The sequence below is a fragment of the Pseudorca crassidens genome, chromosome 4, assembly GCF_039906515.1.
Source record: "Pseudorca crassidens isolate mPseCra1 chromosome 4, mPseCra1.hap1, whole genome shotgun sequence".
NCBI lineage: Eukaryota > Metazoa > Chordata > Mammalia > Artiodactyla > Delphinidae > Pseudorca > Pseudorca crassidens.
Genome location: NC_090299.1, coordinates 109,248,058 through 109,265,269, shown reverse-complemented (window position 1 = coordinate 109,265,269; position 17,212 = coordinate 109,248,058). Strand labels below are relative to the sequence as shown.

General features: G+C 42.5%; 1 pseudogene; it reads right to left on the bottom strand.

The window, feature by feature from the left end:
• Positions 1-15,408: 15,408 nt before the first annotated feature.
• On the bottom strand, positions 15,409-16,067 carry LOC137223210 (large ribosomal subunit protein eL13 pseudogene; annotated as a pseudogene).
• Between the last annotated feature and the right edge of the window lie 1,145 nt (positions 16,068-17,212).

The window sequence follows — 17,212 nt, the reverse complement described above, 5'->3', positions numbered from 1 at the left end:
TATAAATCCTAGCCACAAAATTTATTCCTCTTTATGGTATTATAATTTTTATATTCTTAAACCTTGTCATACCTGAAAAATGTAACAGAATGCAGACACGCATGTAATGTTGTTTTTGGAAAATAATGGACTTTTGTTTCTGTCATTCAGGGGCTCAAATTCTTTAGTGGAGTGGCTGGTGATTTGTAAGATGAGAAAATTTGAGTTTCCTGATAATTCATTACTTCACTTGATAGGTGAAGAAAAATGCCTTGTCCAAGATCACCGACACCCAAAATTAACCCATCTTCTGATTTTCAAGAAACCTCTCCATGCACTAGCCATGGCTGAACTATCTAGCTTACTCTTGTCAGTTTGCCAATTAGATGTTTATTTGTGCGCCTCTAATTAAATATATATATCCATTCTAGACATTAATATCTCCATTCTAGACATTGGAGATGCCGTAATGAACAAAACACACAAAAATGCCTGTCATCATGAAACATATTGTGTTTGGGGGAAAAAGGCAATAAACAAAAAAGACAGGTAAAATACTTAGTATTTTAGATTTTTCTAAGGGGGGAAGTATGTACAAGAGTAGAGAGGGTCAGGGTAGTATGGAAGTTTAAATTTTTCAATGGGATGATCAAGAAAAACCTTACCAAGGTGACTATAATGTCCTTGATGCCAGTGTCTACCATGCCCTTATCATGTTTATATATATCTTGCCATATTTAGCACAGTGCTTTGAACGTAGAAGACATACATTGAATTTAATATTTTTATAAATTGACACTTGGAATAATAAACAAGCTAAGAAACCCCTATTATTCAAACAGAATGCAAAGAATCATAGAATTTCCATTAAGTCCTTACATATGAAATAAACTTTGACCATTAGTTATTGTTTTCCTTATTTTTATTTTTGTTAGGAGTTTCACGTAAATAGATATGGTATATTTGACATATGTATTATTTGCCCAAAATTAACATTAAAAAAGAAACAAGTATATATATATATATATATTTTTTTTTTTTTTTTTGCGGTACGCGGGCCTCTCACTGCTGTGGCCTCTCCCGTCGTGGAGCACAGGCTCCGGATGCGCAGGCTCAGGGGCCATGGCTCACGGGCCCAGCCGCTCCGCGGCATGTGGGATCTTCCCGGACTGGGGCACGAACCCGTGTCCCCTGCATCGGCAGGCGGAGTCTCAACCACTGCGCCACCAGGGGAGCCCGAAACAAGTATATTTTAATAATTGGTAGCTCCTCATACAAACAGAGCTTAGGTTGAATTTCTCTTCTGAAACTCTAGAAAATCAGTCAATACGTCATGCCTGGAAGTAAGGGAAGAACTTTTCTTAGAGATTAGTTTAGAAAAAACCAGATAAGCCACATACATGGGAAGATTTCCAATCCGATTTCTTTCCCCTATAAAAGAACCAGAGTATTCTGATTCCTTGGTGCTCTTCTCGTTTCTACCTAAGCATTCCGAGACAGGAAGGGACGACAATTACCAAAAAAGAGTTTGTTAAACGTATCTTGCCAACAAGATTTTTCTCTTACAGAATGAAACACGTAGTTCATTTATACAATTAACAGGTATTTCTTAAGAGCTTCCCATGTGTGGGTCCCAGTGGGGCAATGAGAATATAGGAGGGCCATATAAGAACTCACACTACTCATGCCCATCATCCAGGAAAAAGAGCAATCTCTTTCTTTTGTGTGTCTTCATTAAACAGTAGTTTGTGATGGCTAATGCATATCATTTGGTAGTGCAGTGGAGAGCCTCCAATCTTACAATTAGAATACCTGCTTCTTGGCTGCATCTCTTTTATTGTTTTAATTTTTTAAAAAATGTATTGAGATGTAATTCACATATCATACCATTCATCCTTTTAAAGTGTACAGTTCAGAGGTTTTTAAATATTCACAGAGGAGTGTAACCATCACCACTCTCTAATTTCAGAACACTTTCATCATTCCCCAAAGAATCCCTGTATCCATTAGCAGTCAACTCTCATTTCACCCCAACATCCCACTAACTCAGAGCAGTCACTAATCTACTTTCAGTTTCTATAGATTTGATTTTCTTGTTCTGAGCACTTCATATAAATGAAATCATATGTGGTTATATGCAGCCTTTTGTGTCTGGATTCTTTCACTTAGCATAATGTATCAAGATTCATCCATGCTATAGCATGTACCAGTACTCCATTCCTTTTTTTGACTGCATGATATTCCATTGTATGGATATACCACTTTTGTTTAACCATTCATCAGTTGATGGGCATTTGGACTGTTTCCACCTTTAGCTATTTGAATAATGCTTCTATGAAGTTTTTGTGTGAGTGTATGTTTTCAATTCTCTTGAGTATACATAGGAGTGGAACAGCTAAGTTATATGGTAACTCTATGTTTAACATTTTTAGGAACTCCAAACTGTTTTTCAAAGTGACTGAACCATTTTATATTCCCACCAGCAGTGTATGATGGATTCCAATTTCTCCACATCCTTCCTTGCCAACACTTGTTATTGTCTATCTTTTTGATTACAGCTTTCCTTAGTGGGTATGAAGTGGTACCTCATTGTGGTTTTAATTTGCATTTCCCTAATGATTAATGATATTGAGCATCTTTTCATGTACTTACTGGCCATATGTATATATTCTTTGAAAAATATCTGTTCAAATACTTCGTCCATTTTAAAATTGGATTATTGGTTTTTTTTTAAATTATCGTGTTATGTAAGTACTTTATATATTCTAAGTAGTAGTCTCCTATCAGATATATAATTTCCAAATATTTTCTCCCATTCTGTAGTTTGTCTTTCACTTTCTTGATAGTATCGTTTGAAGCAAAAAAGTTTTCAGTTTTGATGAAGTGCAATTTATTTTATCTTTGGTTGCTATGCTTTTGGTGTTGTATTTAAGAAACCATTACAGGGAACTCTCTGGCAGTCCAGTGGTTAGGACTCTGGGCTTCCACTGTTCGGGGCTACAAATCAAATCTTCCACTTAGTTCCTGGTCAGGGAACTAAGATCCCGCAAGCTGTGTGGCACGGACAGAAAAAAAGAAAAGAAACCATTGCTCATGAAGGTTTACTCCTATGTTTTCTTCTAAGACTTTTATAGTTTAGACCTTACATTTAGGCCTTTGATTGATTTTGAGTTAATTTTTACATATGATGTGATGGTTAATTTTATGTGTCAACTTGACCATGCTAAGGGATGCCTAGATAGCTGGTAAAACCTTATATTTGGGTGTGTCCATGAGGGGGTATCCAGAAGAGATTAGCATTTGAATCATAGACTGAGTAAAGAAGATCACCCTCACCAAATCAGGTGAGCATCATTCAATCCATTGAGGCCCTGAATAGAACAAAGAGGCAGAGGAAGGGCAAATTTGCTCTTCTGTTCAATCTGGGACATCCGTCTTTTCATTCCCCTGGACACTGGCACTTCTAGTTCTTGGGCCTTTGGAGTCAGACTGGACTTATACCATCAGCCCCAGCAGTCCTCAGACCTTTGGATTCTTACACCATTAGCTTCCCTCATTCTCAGGCCTTTAGGTTTGGACTAGAACTATACCACTGGCTTCCCTGGGCCTCCAGCTGGCCTCCACCTTGGCCTCCATAATCATGTGAGCCAATCCTTCATAACGAATCTCTATATGTCTATGTATATCCTATTGGTTCTTCCTCTCTGGAGAACCCTGACTAATACAGGTAGGGTTCCAACTTCATTCTTTTGCACACAAGTATTCAGTTGTCCCAGTACCATTTGTTAAAAGGACTATTCTTTTCCCCATTGAATTGTCTTGGCACCCTTGTAGAAATCAACTGACCATAAGTGTAATAATTGATTTCTGAACTCTCAATTCAGTTCCATTGATCTATATATCTACCTTTATACTAATACCTTGCTAAGTGGATTACTGTAGCTTTGTAGTAACTTTTGAAATTAGGAAGTGTGATTCCAACTTTGCTCTTCTTTTTCCAGAATATTTTGACGAGCTTCCCTGGTGGCGCAGTGGTTAAGAATCTGCCTGCCAATGCAGGAGACACGGGTTCAAGCCCTGGTCCGCGAAGATCCCACATGCCACGGAGCAACTAAGCCCACACCCCACCGTTACTGAGCCTGTGCTCTAGAGCCTGCGAGCCACAACTACTGAAGCCCACGCACCTGGAGCCCCTGCACACCGCAACAAAGAGTAGCCCTGGCTCTCTGCAACTAGAGAAAGCCTGCGTGCAACAATGAAGACCCAACACAGCCAAAAATAAATAAAATAAATTTTAAAAAATTAAAAAAAAAAAAGAATGTTTTGGCTATTCTGGGTCCCTCAAATTTCCATATGAATTTTAGGATCAACTGGTCAATTTCTGCAAAAAAGGCACGTGGGATTTTGATAGGATTGCATTGAATCTATTGATCAATTTGAAGAGTATTGCCATCTTAACAATATTAAAATTTCCAATCCATGAACACAAGATGTCTCACAATTTATTTAGATCTTTCCTGGAACATTCGCCCAGCCTTACCATTTGCATCCTTCTAGATTTCTAGAAATATGTTGGACCTTTTCACAGCCTCCTATGAATATCTTACTCCCCAGCTTTTCCTTCTAAATTTTGTGGTCAGTTTCTTGTTTGTCTCAATTGTTATCACTGCCTCAGGCAGTTGTGATATTAAACAATTGCTCTTGATTGCTTTTGACAAATGTTCCTGCGGAAAAAGCTGTTCTGAGTCAGGTCAAATAAAGACAAGGCCTTAGAACAGAGTTTTCCAGGGAATGGCCTGACATGTCAAATAATGACAATTCTCTGAGAATGGTGTTCTGGGGAGTTCCAACCCCTTTCTTCCCCTTCCAGTGGCTGCCAGACTGCGGGTTTTCACTGTGAATGCGGTGCCGTTTATTTCAAGGCTGCTGTGGAGCTGGGGAGAAGGCGTAGGAATAGGGCAAGTGAAAATGCCACAAAGCTCACTGTGCTTACTAAGATTCAGCCATTTTTTATAAATAAATGGTCCCCTTTGGTTAATTTCTGGAGTTCTGTAAAAGTTATCTTGACAATTTTTGCCAGTGTTCACGTTCTTTGCCCGGAAGAGCAGCTTTTCAGAGGTCCTTACTCCACCATTCCCACTGTTGTCACTGCCTCTCCACTTCTATCTTGCTGTTTAATTTTGAGCAAATCACTTAATTTCTCTGAACCTCCATTTCTCCATTTGGAGAAAGAAGATAATAATTCCCCCGAAAATTGTAAAGATCAAATTACACACACACACACACACACACACACACACACACACACACACACACACACACACGAGTGTAATTGCTGTGCCCATTGTTAGGGAGGATTTAAGTTCTCTACATTCTATCTCATGTCAATCCTTGTTCTTTAACCTTTCCTGGTGTGTGAATCCATCTCATTATTTTTGATTGTTCAAACAATTTATCATTGTAGATAGTATTGATTTTTTAATATAAATATTTTTTTTATTTTATTTTTTGGCCGCACTGTGTGGCATATGGGATCTTAGTTCCCCGACCAGGGATCAAACCCATGCCCCTCGCACTGGAAGCACAGAATCTTAACCACTAGACAGCCAGGGAAGTCCCAGTATTGATTATTGAGAATTGTCTCTCTCACCCTAGAGTCCAGGGAATTGGGAAAGCTCCTTTGTCTCCCTTTGCAGTAGAATGAGGAATAAATCAAGAATTTTTGAAGCAAAGAGCAGTAAAGTGATTTGTCTAAGGTTACACAGCTAATAATTTGTAGACTCAGTACTGATTCCCTGGCCTGACGGACTTGCTAGTTCCATTATGTCATTTGGTCTCGCCAAAGGTTAGGGAGTGGGAATCACAAAGTTCTTTTGGTATAACTTATTCTCCATCATGTGTATTAGTTTTAGAGACAGAGGGGAAAGGTGGATAATCTGACCCAAAGCTATAAAATAAAAGTAACATTTTATTTAGAATTGATGCACGATTAGTTCCAGCTTAGTAAATGTCAGTAAGGAATTATTTGGCTTCTTAAAATTCCTGATGAGTGTATTGTCAATTGCAGATGAAACTTACTTACAAAGTGGACTAGGAAATTTTCCCAGAAGTCTATGGCTGCTGAGCTAAGTTGCCAAGGATCACTATTACTTTCTTCCTTTCAACCCATAAAGTGTGAATCATTGCACAAATAGCCCAGATAATTAGTGCACTAGGTCCCTTTTGACCTAGTATGACACTTGTTTGGCCTTAATTCACTGGTCTCAGTGTTCATCACTAGCACTTTTTATGCCCCAATTTTTTCGTTATTAAGTTTACTTTATTCCTCAGTTTGCTGAGTGTGCCTTGGAGTAGTTTTTACAGAAATGGTATAAAGGTGGTAGATTTTCTGGGCCCTTGAATAACTGAGAATGCATTTCTGTTGGCTTCCAGTATGACCACCTCAGCTGGGCATTGATGCTTGGATCACAGGCCCTTCTCTTTCAAGGTGTGGATAAGGTACAGACATTCCACTTATTAATATAGAGCTGCAACATTTCACAAGTCCTGTAGGAAGAATCTGTGTAGATTACAAGAGGGGCAGCACAGAAAGTCTCAGGCCCTGGTTTAAGTGTTTTAGATGCTTCTGAGAGTATCCACTGGTGTCTTTAAAAGTCTGCTGAACAGTAGTGACTCTGGACTGGGTGGGATAGAAGGTTGGAAAAGCAATCACTTTCCCTGGCAACATGAGTAAAACCTCCCCAAATAAACTGCCCTCCCTTTGTTGCAGTTTCAGGTTCAAATAATCCCAAAGTACAAAGATCTGAGGTCTAGTCTCCTCCCAACAATGGAGAGGCATGGAGCCTGGGGCCTAGTCAGACCCAGTGCAAGACGGAGCCCAAAGTTCATTAACTCTTGCAGTGGACACTCCAAGGCCAATAAATGTCAGTATAATTTAATGATCCATGTTCATTTCTATGACATAAGCAATGCATATGGCTTAGCATGCCACATTGTAATAATAATAATAGCTAACACGTTCTAAGTGTTTACACATATTAATTCATTTAATTCTCACAATAACGTTAGGAGGCAATCGCTCTTATACCATTCCCATCTTATAGATGAAGAGACTAAAGCAAAGAAAGGACAAATCATCTGCCCAAAGTTACACCCTTAGCAAGTAGCAGAACATGCAATAAAATTGGTTGAGGCTGATATCGAAGAATTTGCTTCTCCTCACCACACTATGTTGTTATAATGACATAGTAAAACTTTATCAATGTAAATATCTTTAAAGTTGCTATTGTATTATCTGTAAAAAGGAGAGTTAACTGATTCTGACTAGAAAGAATACTGTAGGAAAATGTTAATGAACACATTCAGGAATAAAGACTGACTTTTTCCTTCGACATAATTGAAGTCCCTTTACCTGGGTTGACCTGCTTCTGCCCCCTGCTGTTACATCACCCCCTTCCCCTTTTGTGACTACTTCCCTTCCTTATAAACGCATTTCTCGGGCTTCCCTGGTGGCTCAGTGGTTGAGAGTCCGCCTGTCGATGCAGGGGACACGGGTTTGAGCCCTGGTCCGGGAAGATCCCACATGCCGTGGAGCAACTAAGCCCGTGCGCCACAACTACTGAGCCCACGTGCCACAACTACTGAAGCTCGCGTACCTAGAGCCCATGCTCCACAACAAGAGAAGCCACCGCATTAAGAAGCCCACGCACCGCAATGAAGAGTAGCCCCCACTCACCGCAAGTAGAGAAAGCCCGCGTGCAGCAACGAAGACCCAACACAGCCAAAAATAAATTTATTTTTTTAAAAATCAGTTTTTAAAGCCCTACTCTTACAAGGGGAAAGCAGTTGGAAGCAGAATTTGGTTCAGGTGTAACCCTGCTGATGCACCTGCCTCACCCTTTCCCTCTGCTCACCTGCTGACATTACGTCCAATCTCTGGGCTCCGTGATCCCATCCTTAGTTCCTGTCCAGTGGCCCCTTTGGTCTTAGTGCTTTGTGTTTGTCCAGGATGAGGGCCTTGAAGCTCCTCTACATTAAATTCAGCTCTGATTGTGTCTTTGCCATGGTATATCGTTTCCTTAAATAATATTCTGTGTCTAACCCTGGACCCTAGAACCCACCACTCTCTCCTTTCCTTTTGGCTCAGCAAAACTTCAGCCATTCTACCTTCCCTTCACCCATCTGGACAGAAATAAAACCCGTTTATTTATCCCTTCAACAAATACTTACTAAAGGTCTACTAAGAACCAGGCACTGTTTTAGGCCCAGAGAACAAAACAGACCAAAACTATGCCCTCATATGGAACCTACGTTCTAATGGAGGAAGGAAGAAAACAAAATAAATAGGCCAATATACAGTTTGATAGATGGGGATAGATTGCTACCGAGAAAAATAAAGCTTGTCTCTCGGAGCTTCTGGGTCCACATCCAAGAGGAAGTGACTGGGACTAAGAGAAACCAAGAGGTAGAGATTCATTGTGAATCCTGAGAGGTGACCAGAGAATACTTTTCCAGTAGGAGAAACACATACCTATTGCACCAAATCAAGCTGGTGCAAGTGATTAAGTTCTTTCCAGGAAGGAGAAGAAGCAAAGTGTCATTGGACCTTCTCAGAAAATAAGTGAATGTGATCGTCTGATAGTAAAGATAAGTACTTCTCTGAGAACCAGCATCCTGATTTCTGGCTGGGTGGCCTGCGTGCTGCTACTAATGAGATTCCAGGGATGGGAAGCTTCAGGGTGTAATTTGTTATCTTCACCAAGACAGTCTGTGTTGCAGTTTACAAAGGCATTTACAACGTTGCGTGACTGTTCCAACCAGCTCTAATTGTCAGGCACATGTTCAGTGTCAGTGTCAGTGCTGGTGTTTGGTAGAGTTTGGATGGAGCAGCGGCCACGAAGGAGGGAAGGAATGGAGATTCTCTGTGCCCCTCCTGCCTCGCCCCTACCCCAGGCTCAGGCTCTAAATATCCCAGAACTGTGCTTAAATTCCCCTGGACCCTTCATCCTGCTCAACCTTCCCCTGGAGCAGGGATAGGGGAGTCTGTTCCAAAATTGTCCTCACTCCATTATTTACCTTTCATTCAAAAAAAAATTTCATTCTTTCATGGTAGGGAATTGCAGAAGCAAAATAATCTGATGAAATGATCTCACTCTTGGCCATTTTCAAACTTGAGCGTTCACATCAGACACGTGAAGGAGTAAAATGGTCATTCCTGGGCCCCGGGCCAGATCTACTTAGTCAACATCTCTGCGGCAGATCCAAGTAGCTGGTATGGTCACTGAAGACTGAAAATCCCTGCTCTATTCCATACCTGGGACTTCCCAATGCCTTTATACAACAGGCACTTGTTCTGCAAAGTGCCCTGATAAGACACACGTGGAACCTCGTTAAACAAATTCGTTCACAGGCCCCATCCCAACTCTTGAATCAGAATCTCCAAGACAAAGGCCTGAGAATCTGTCTTTTTAACCAGCTCCTTGTGTTGTGTTGTTTTGTTTTGTTTTTTAATCAGAGAAGCCTGAGCATGCTCCTAGGTGATTTTAAAAATATAGGACAGGGAAGCCAGACTAGCAGAGAACACACATCATAGATAAGCCACAACTGGCTATTTCTGGATTAAGTATCCAATTCCAGTTCAGTCTGCTGTGGCCAGTTAGGATGGGGTCACATGGTATAAAATATGACCCTTTATATCATGGAAAGAAATGTCAGGAGTTCTGGAAACATAGCAAGGACAACAAAAAACAAAGGTGTGATCTAACTTCTGAGGAAAGGCTTGAGTAGTTTTCAATTTATTGCAAATAAAATTGGCAATTCCAAGATGAACGAAGTAAGAAAGGATGTGAAACGAGGGGACTTTAAGCTGGGAGCTAGAACACAAATAGATGTCACAGTCTGAGTTTTCAGTGGTGAACTTCGTGTTCCCCTTTGTCCTGAGTGGACAGCTGATTTTTGCAACGAATGGAGCTCTGCCCTAATCGGAACAATTGCTCAGAAGCAAATGAAATGGATATATTATGGAAACTTGGATTCCACATTGCTTTCCCCATAAAACTCCTAAAAGTTATGCCGATGATGTCATAATCTCTGAAAGTGAATGTAGAGCCCACTTCTATGCAGTGATTACCTGGTACGATGCCAAACTATTTGGCCCTGAGGCATATCACGTGCTCCTCTAGACCACAGGTTCTCCAACTTTTTGGTTTTAGGACTCTTTGCACTATTAAAAAATTATTGAGAATTCAAGTGCTGTTGTTTACCTGGATTATATCTATTGAAATTTACTGTACCTGGATTTAAAGCAGAAATCTTTAACGTTTTAATTTCTTTATTCTCTTTAAAATAACAATAATAAATGTATATGTTGACAAATATTTTTCCAAAAAATTCAGCGATAGAAGTGTCATTGTTTTACATTTTTTTGCAAGTATCGTTAATGTCTGGCTTAATAAAAGACAGCTGGGGGAATTCCCTGGTGGTCCAGTGGTTAGGACTCTGTGCTTCCACTGCTGGGGGTCCGGGTTTGGTTCCTGGTCTGGGAACTAAGATCCCACAAGCTGCTTGGCGAGGCCAAAAAACAAAAAAAGATAGACAGCTGGATTCTCATATCTGCTTCTGTCAGGTGTGACATCACATGTCAGGAAGCCTCTAGGAAATGCCATAGCACCCTCATGAGGGCACGAGAGTGAAAAAGGCTTCAATGACTCCCTCAAAGAGTTTGGGGGATTCCCAGATGTCCCCAAACGATTCTACATTCTGAAAACTGCCACTCTAGCTATTGCAGTTAGTAGGAATATAGGCCAGGCCTTGGAAAATGTAAATTATTTTTTCTTCTTAAACGTAAACAATCTTGGGACTTCCCCGGTGGCACAGTGCTAAAGAATCCGCCTGCCAATGCGGGGCACACGGGTTCGAGCCCTGGTCCAGGAAGATCCCTTACTTGTGCCACGGAGCAACTAAGTCCGTGCACAACTACTGAGCCTGCGCTCTAGAGCCCGCGAGCCACAACTACTGAGCCTGCGCGACTACAGCCCGCGCTCCGCAACAGGAGAAGCCACTGCAATGAGAAGACCGTGCGCCTCAACGAAGAGTCGCCCCCCGCTCGCCACAACTAGAGAAAGTCCACGCGCAGCAACGAAGACCCAACGCAGCCAAAAATAAAATAGATCAATTAATTAATTTTTAAAAATGTAAACAATCTCTTGCTTGGGTCTTATAATACCCTCTTAGGCTTTAGCTTCATAACGCTCTCCATCCCCTCAACAAATTCATTCTCCACTGTTAACAGCCTCCTAAAACAATGAGTTGACATTTATTGAGCAGTTTCCACATGCCAGGTCCTAGGCAAGGCACTCTGCATGCATTATCTCTTTTCGTCTTTATTCTGACCTGTGAGATGTTAGAAAATATATATACTGGTCTCTGTCTGTGGTTCCTGGCACAGAGCTCCTAAAACCACTGACATCTCCTAAGTGGTAAGAGCACTAGGAGTATCTTTCGTTCTAACATAGGGTCTTTAACCACGGTTCCTAAATCCCTTGGAGTTTCCTGGGTGATAGCCGTGTCTTTTCTTTTAGTCAGGTGACTCTGGGTGGGCTCCTGCATGGGGGCTGGTCACCAGCAAGATCAAACCATGATTAGAAGCTTGGAATTTTCAGCACCACCCTCCCTTCTCCAGAGAAGGAAGAGGGGCTGGAAATGGGCTGGTGATCAATCATGCCTATGTGATGAAGCCGCCATAAAAATCCCCAAAGGACGGGGTTCTGAGAGCTTCCAGGTTGGTGAACACATGACGGTGCTGGGGGAAGGGCACACCCGGAGAGGGCATGGAAGCCACATAGCTTGCCCTATGCATCTCTTCCAACTGGATGTTCATCTGTATCCTTTATTATATCTTTTTATAATATACTGGTAAACGGTAAGTGAACTGTTTTCCTGAGTCCTCTGAGCTGCTGTAGCAAATTAATTGATTCTGAGGAAGGAAAGGGTCGTGTATAGCTCATCAGTCAGGAGGACAGGTGAAAACCTGGACTTGTGATTGGCATCTGAAGTGGAGTGGGAACAGTCTTGTAGGACTGAGCCCTTAACCTGTGGGATTTGATGCTATCTCCAGGCAGACAGTATCAGAACTGAGTTAAATTGTAAGACACACACAGCTGGTGTCACAGAGAATTACTTGGTGTGGGAAAAAACCCACACACCTCTGGTATCAGAAGTGTTCTGAGTGTGGCAGTAGTGTGAGACTAAAGGAGAACACAAGAGGAAAACTGAGGGGTTTTTTTGCACAACCCCGGAAGACAGGTAATATTATTATCCCTAATTTACTGAGGAGGAAAACGAGACCTGGAGAAGGGCAGTAACGGGCCTCAAATTGCAGGGTAAGTAAATTGAGAAATCAGGAATCTAACCCAGGCTTCATGCTTTTAATTGTTTGATCTTTCTAAATAGTAAGTAGCTCATTTCAAGCTCACGTATCATTTCGAAGCAAAATTTCTCATTTTGTTACCGAACCAAACTTGGGTCCGCTTGCCTGCACGCAGTAAAGCCAAGACACCGGTTGTGATGAAGGGAAGTGAAGTGTTTATTGCAGGGCATCAAGCAAGGAGTCCAGGGCAGCTAATGCTTAAAAGACTGGCACTCCCCAGCGCTTTCAGGGAAAGGTCTTTAAAGACAAGTTGAGGGAGGCGGTTGTGAGGTGTGTGATCAGCTCCTGGATATTCTTTTGATTGGTTGGTGGTGACGTCATCAGGAGTCAACATCATCAACCTTCTGGTTCCAACCAGCCTGGGGTCTACAGGCTTGTGGGCAGCATACAGTTAATTTCTTCCACCTGGTGGGGGTTTCGGTATCTGCAAAACAGCTGAAAGGACGTGGCTCAGAAGATTATCTGTAGCCCTTGAGGAGGAACTAAAGGTCCTTGACTTTGTTTAATGGCTAAACTATTATTATTTTGTCTTGCTTGATTGTTTTTCATTCTTTCTGCATTTTCTCACTCCTCTGATTAAATTTACTCTTTGGAACTCAGGGAAGGCCTAGGAGGCTACAGTTTTTCTATAGACAAGAGGCAGGCGGAGGACATGGGGGTCAGGGGAGTCTGTTCTGGGAAGGCCCCATGGGGTCCTGCTCAGTTACAATTTTATGCATTACATGTGCATTTTAAATTGTTTTAAGTTTTTGGAAGTTCAGTTCAGAAGATTGCATGTCTATTGGGAACCCTACAATTTGAAGTTTTCTATTTTCTTGTGTATTCATTAGGGCTGCTCTGTAGCCTGGCTTTGGAAAGTTTTGCGTCTTTGGCTGCATATTGGTTTTGGGGAAACCTGGTCTCAAACACCCTCTGAGTTTGGGAGGAGGGTTTCTGTCGTTATTATTATTATTATTATTTTCCTGGCCGTGGCATGCAGCTTGCGGGATCTTAGTTCCCCGACCAGGGATCAAACCCATGCCTCCTGCATTGGAAGTGCAGAATCTTAACCATTCGACCGTCAGGGAAGTTCCTGTCATGACTATTGTTCTACTCATTTGTAGTGGGTTGAATAGTGTCACTCAAAAATTCGGGTTATGGAACCTCGGGAGGTGACCTTATTTGGAAATGGGGTCTTTGCAGACGTAATTAAGATAAGGCTTGAAATGAGATCATACTGGATTAGGGTGGGCCCTAAATCCAATGAGAGTGTCCTTACAAAAGACAGAAAAAGACACAGAGTAACATAGGGGAGAAGGCCATGGAAAGACAGAGACAGAGATTGAAGTTAGCTGCCACAGCCACCAGCACCAGGAAGGGACAAGGAAGGATCCTCTTTCAGAGTTCTGGAGTCCAGAACTGTGAGAGAAATTAATTTTCTGTTGTTCCAAGTCTCCCAGTTTGTGGTAATTTGTTACAGCAGCTCTAGGAAACTAATACACCATCCTTCAAGACCCGGCCCCAAATTGACCTCCTTTCTATAGCCTTCCCCCATCATTTAAGAAAGAAGTCTTCCTCCCTCCTCTGAACTCCAAGAATACTTGCTGTCTGTGCCGTTCCTGAGGGTTCAGCTTTTTATTTTGTGTATGTCAGCTTCTCCAGAAGGAAAGTTTCTTTTTTAATCCTTCCTTGAGTTTCTGCTTAGCTCCTAACTCAGTGATATTGGTGCAGGAAGAGTGGGGTGCGAGAGGATGGTCACGTCCCAGGTCTCAAGCGAGTCCCTGGGATGGCTGCCAGGTGAGGGCTCTTGGCTTCATACAGGAAGGGATTCAAGAGCGAGCCGAAGTAGAGTGAAAGCAGATTTATTCAAGGAGATACACACTCCACAGACGGAGTATGGGCCATCTCAGAAAGTGAGAGTGGCCCTGAGATACGGGGTGGTTAGTTTTTATGGGCTGGGTAATTTCATAGGCTAATGAGTGGGAAGATTATTCCAACTATTTCAGGGAAGGGGCGGAGATGTCCAGGAATTGGGTCACTTCCCACTTTTTGGCCTTTTATGGTCAGCCTCAGAACTGTCATGGTGCCTGTGGGTGTGTCATTTAGCCTGCTGATGTATCACAATGAGCATAAAAGAGGCTCAAGGTCTAATGGAAGTTGACTTGTCCACCATCTTGGACTGGTTGGTTCTAACCAGTTTATGTTGTGTCCTCAGTGGCTCTGTCATTCTTTTAAATGTGCCCTGCCCCCTTCCTGTCTCAATATATAAAGTGTTTAATACATAATTGTTGAATATGGTTTTCCCAATTCTTTCTTTCCATTTAATGAATCCACATTTAATGAATCCACTCAACAAACATTTATTGAGTGCCTACAATGTGTCAGGCATTATTTCTTACCTTTGGGATAAATTTCTGAACCAAAAAGACAAAATTCAGTCTTATGAAGCTTACTCTCTAATGAGAATGTAAGTTTCTGTATTGAAATTCACATGGCCTAGCTGCATATTTTAGACTAGTTTCTGTAGCTTTTCCCGTCCCTTTATTGTCCAGAGCCAGTTTCCAATGCTGGGACTATCCTGGCATCTTTTCAGATCTTCTGCTTGAGTGCCAAGGCCAGAGAGGAGGGGGGGGAAGTGATTTGAGGGGATCTCAGTTCTCACAGAATGGTTCTCTCACATAAGCCATCCTTGTGTCCTGAACTTCTCTCTGCCCATTGAAACATGTTTGTAAACTGTGTTGGAGCCAACTTCTGGAGATTTGATTTGTAAGTCTGGATGCAAGCGGAGAGAACAGGAAGGCACATGCAAGGCTGAGCACAGTGTTAGCCAGTGTTAGCTTTGGTCTAGTCCCAGACAGGTGGCTGGTGCCACTTTTACCAGGACCATCATCTGTCCTCCATTGCTGCTAAAATAAGGAATTCTTGCCTTTCTAAGTGGGTACAAATGTTAGGCACCACGACCACATATATGGGATAAGTAGGGTGTTTTTTTTGTTTTTTAAATCACAATTTGCCAAGAGCACTTTATTTTTTCTTTTCAACATCCTGTTCTGCAGCCTCCTTGGCCCTTTTTGCTGGGATGCCAAAGAGCCAGGCAATGGCGTGGGCCATGCGGAGCCTGGCGACCACCTTGAAGTTCTTCTCCTCCTCTGTGATGACTCTGGCTTTCTCCTTCTTATAGACGTTTCGTATGGGCATGACTGGTCCCGTCAGCTGGGTGGCCAATCTGAGCTCTTCAGCAGTGCTGTCTCCCTTCTTGAGGGCCGTGGGCATCCTGGGGAAGAGGATGAACTTGGAGCGGTACTCCTTGTGCCGCTGCACGTTGGTGGGCAGGGACTCCGTGCGCTTGTTCCGCCGCCTCGGGTCCACTGAGATCCCAATGGTCCGGGGCACCTTCTTGTGGATGCCAGCCACCCTCAGCTCCTCCAGGCTGAAGCCCCTGCCGGCGCCCACCTTGGTGTGGTACCTGACCGTGGGGCATCTCACCACCGGCTGGAGGAGGCCAGACGTGGGGCGCGGGGCGATGAGGCGCGCCTTGGCCTGCCGGCCCTTGCGTCTGCGGATTTTGCCGGCCGGCTGGTTGAACCACGTGGCCCCGCGCCCCTGACGGCCCTTGTGGGAGTGGGGCTTCAGGATCATGCCATTCCGGCTGGACGCCACGGCTGCGGCCGACTGGCCTCCTCCGAGTGCAAAGACAGGGTGTTGTTTTTTTTTAAAATAAATTTATTTATTTTATTTTTGGCTGCATTGGGTCTTTGCTCCTGCGAGCGGGCTTTCTCTAGTTGGGGGGAGCAGGGGCTACTCTTCATTGCGGTGCGTGGGTTTCTCATTGCAGTGGCTTCTCTTGTTGCGGAGCACGGGCTCTAGGGCGCACAGGCTTCAGTAGTTGTGGCACACGGGCTCAGTAATTGTGGCTCGCAGGCTCTACAGCGCTGGCTCAATAGTGGTGGCGCATGGGCTTAGTTGCTCCGCGGCATGTGGGATCTTCCCGGGCCAGGGCTCGAACCCGTGTCCCCAGCATTGGCAGGTGGATTCTTAACCACTGCACCGCCAAGGAAGTCCCAGGCAGGGTGTATTTTTTTATAGGAAAAATACGTGGAACAAACAATGGTGATTGTTCTCTAGTCTCATTTTGATGTTTTGCTCTGAGTAAATTCTGACTGATATGAGAGCCAGTCTCTCTGTAGCTAATTTGAAGGATGGGGATTGGTGATTGTAGAGCGATAACAGCATGTCAATCAACCTGTCCAACAGTCAAATACATGTTTAAAGAGTAATATTTAGTTATTTGAGAATGTGGTGAAATAGCACTCAGAAACTGTTATTGGGAGGAAGTAAGGTCAATTAATACAAACTTTCTAGTATGCATTTTGGGAACATGTTTCAAAAGCCTTGAAATGTTCATTGTCTTTAATCAAATAATTTTATTTTCAGGAATTTATCCTGAGGAAGTAATCTTATATTTGCACAAAGACTTATTCAGAAAGATCTTTGCAGTGTTATTTACAATAATGAGAAACAACACAAATGTTCAACAACAGAATTGGTTAAATTAACAATGCTACATCTATGTGTTAGAATATGAGCCATTAAAAATTATATTCAAAGATTGAAAAATGGTAATAATTTTACAGTTAAGTGAGGGTTGCATGCACATGAGGGTTAATTATGGTATTCTCTATACCTTGGATTACAGTTGAAATTTGTGATAATAGAAAGTAAAAACTCTTGTTCTCAAAGAATGTTTACATCTAATGGAAAATGCTTATAAGGTATTATTAAATGGAAAAGGCAATTTATCAAGCAGTACGTATTGATGTATGGTAG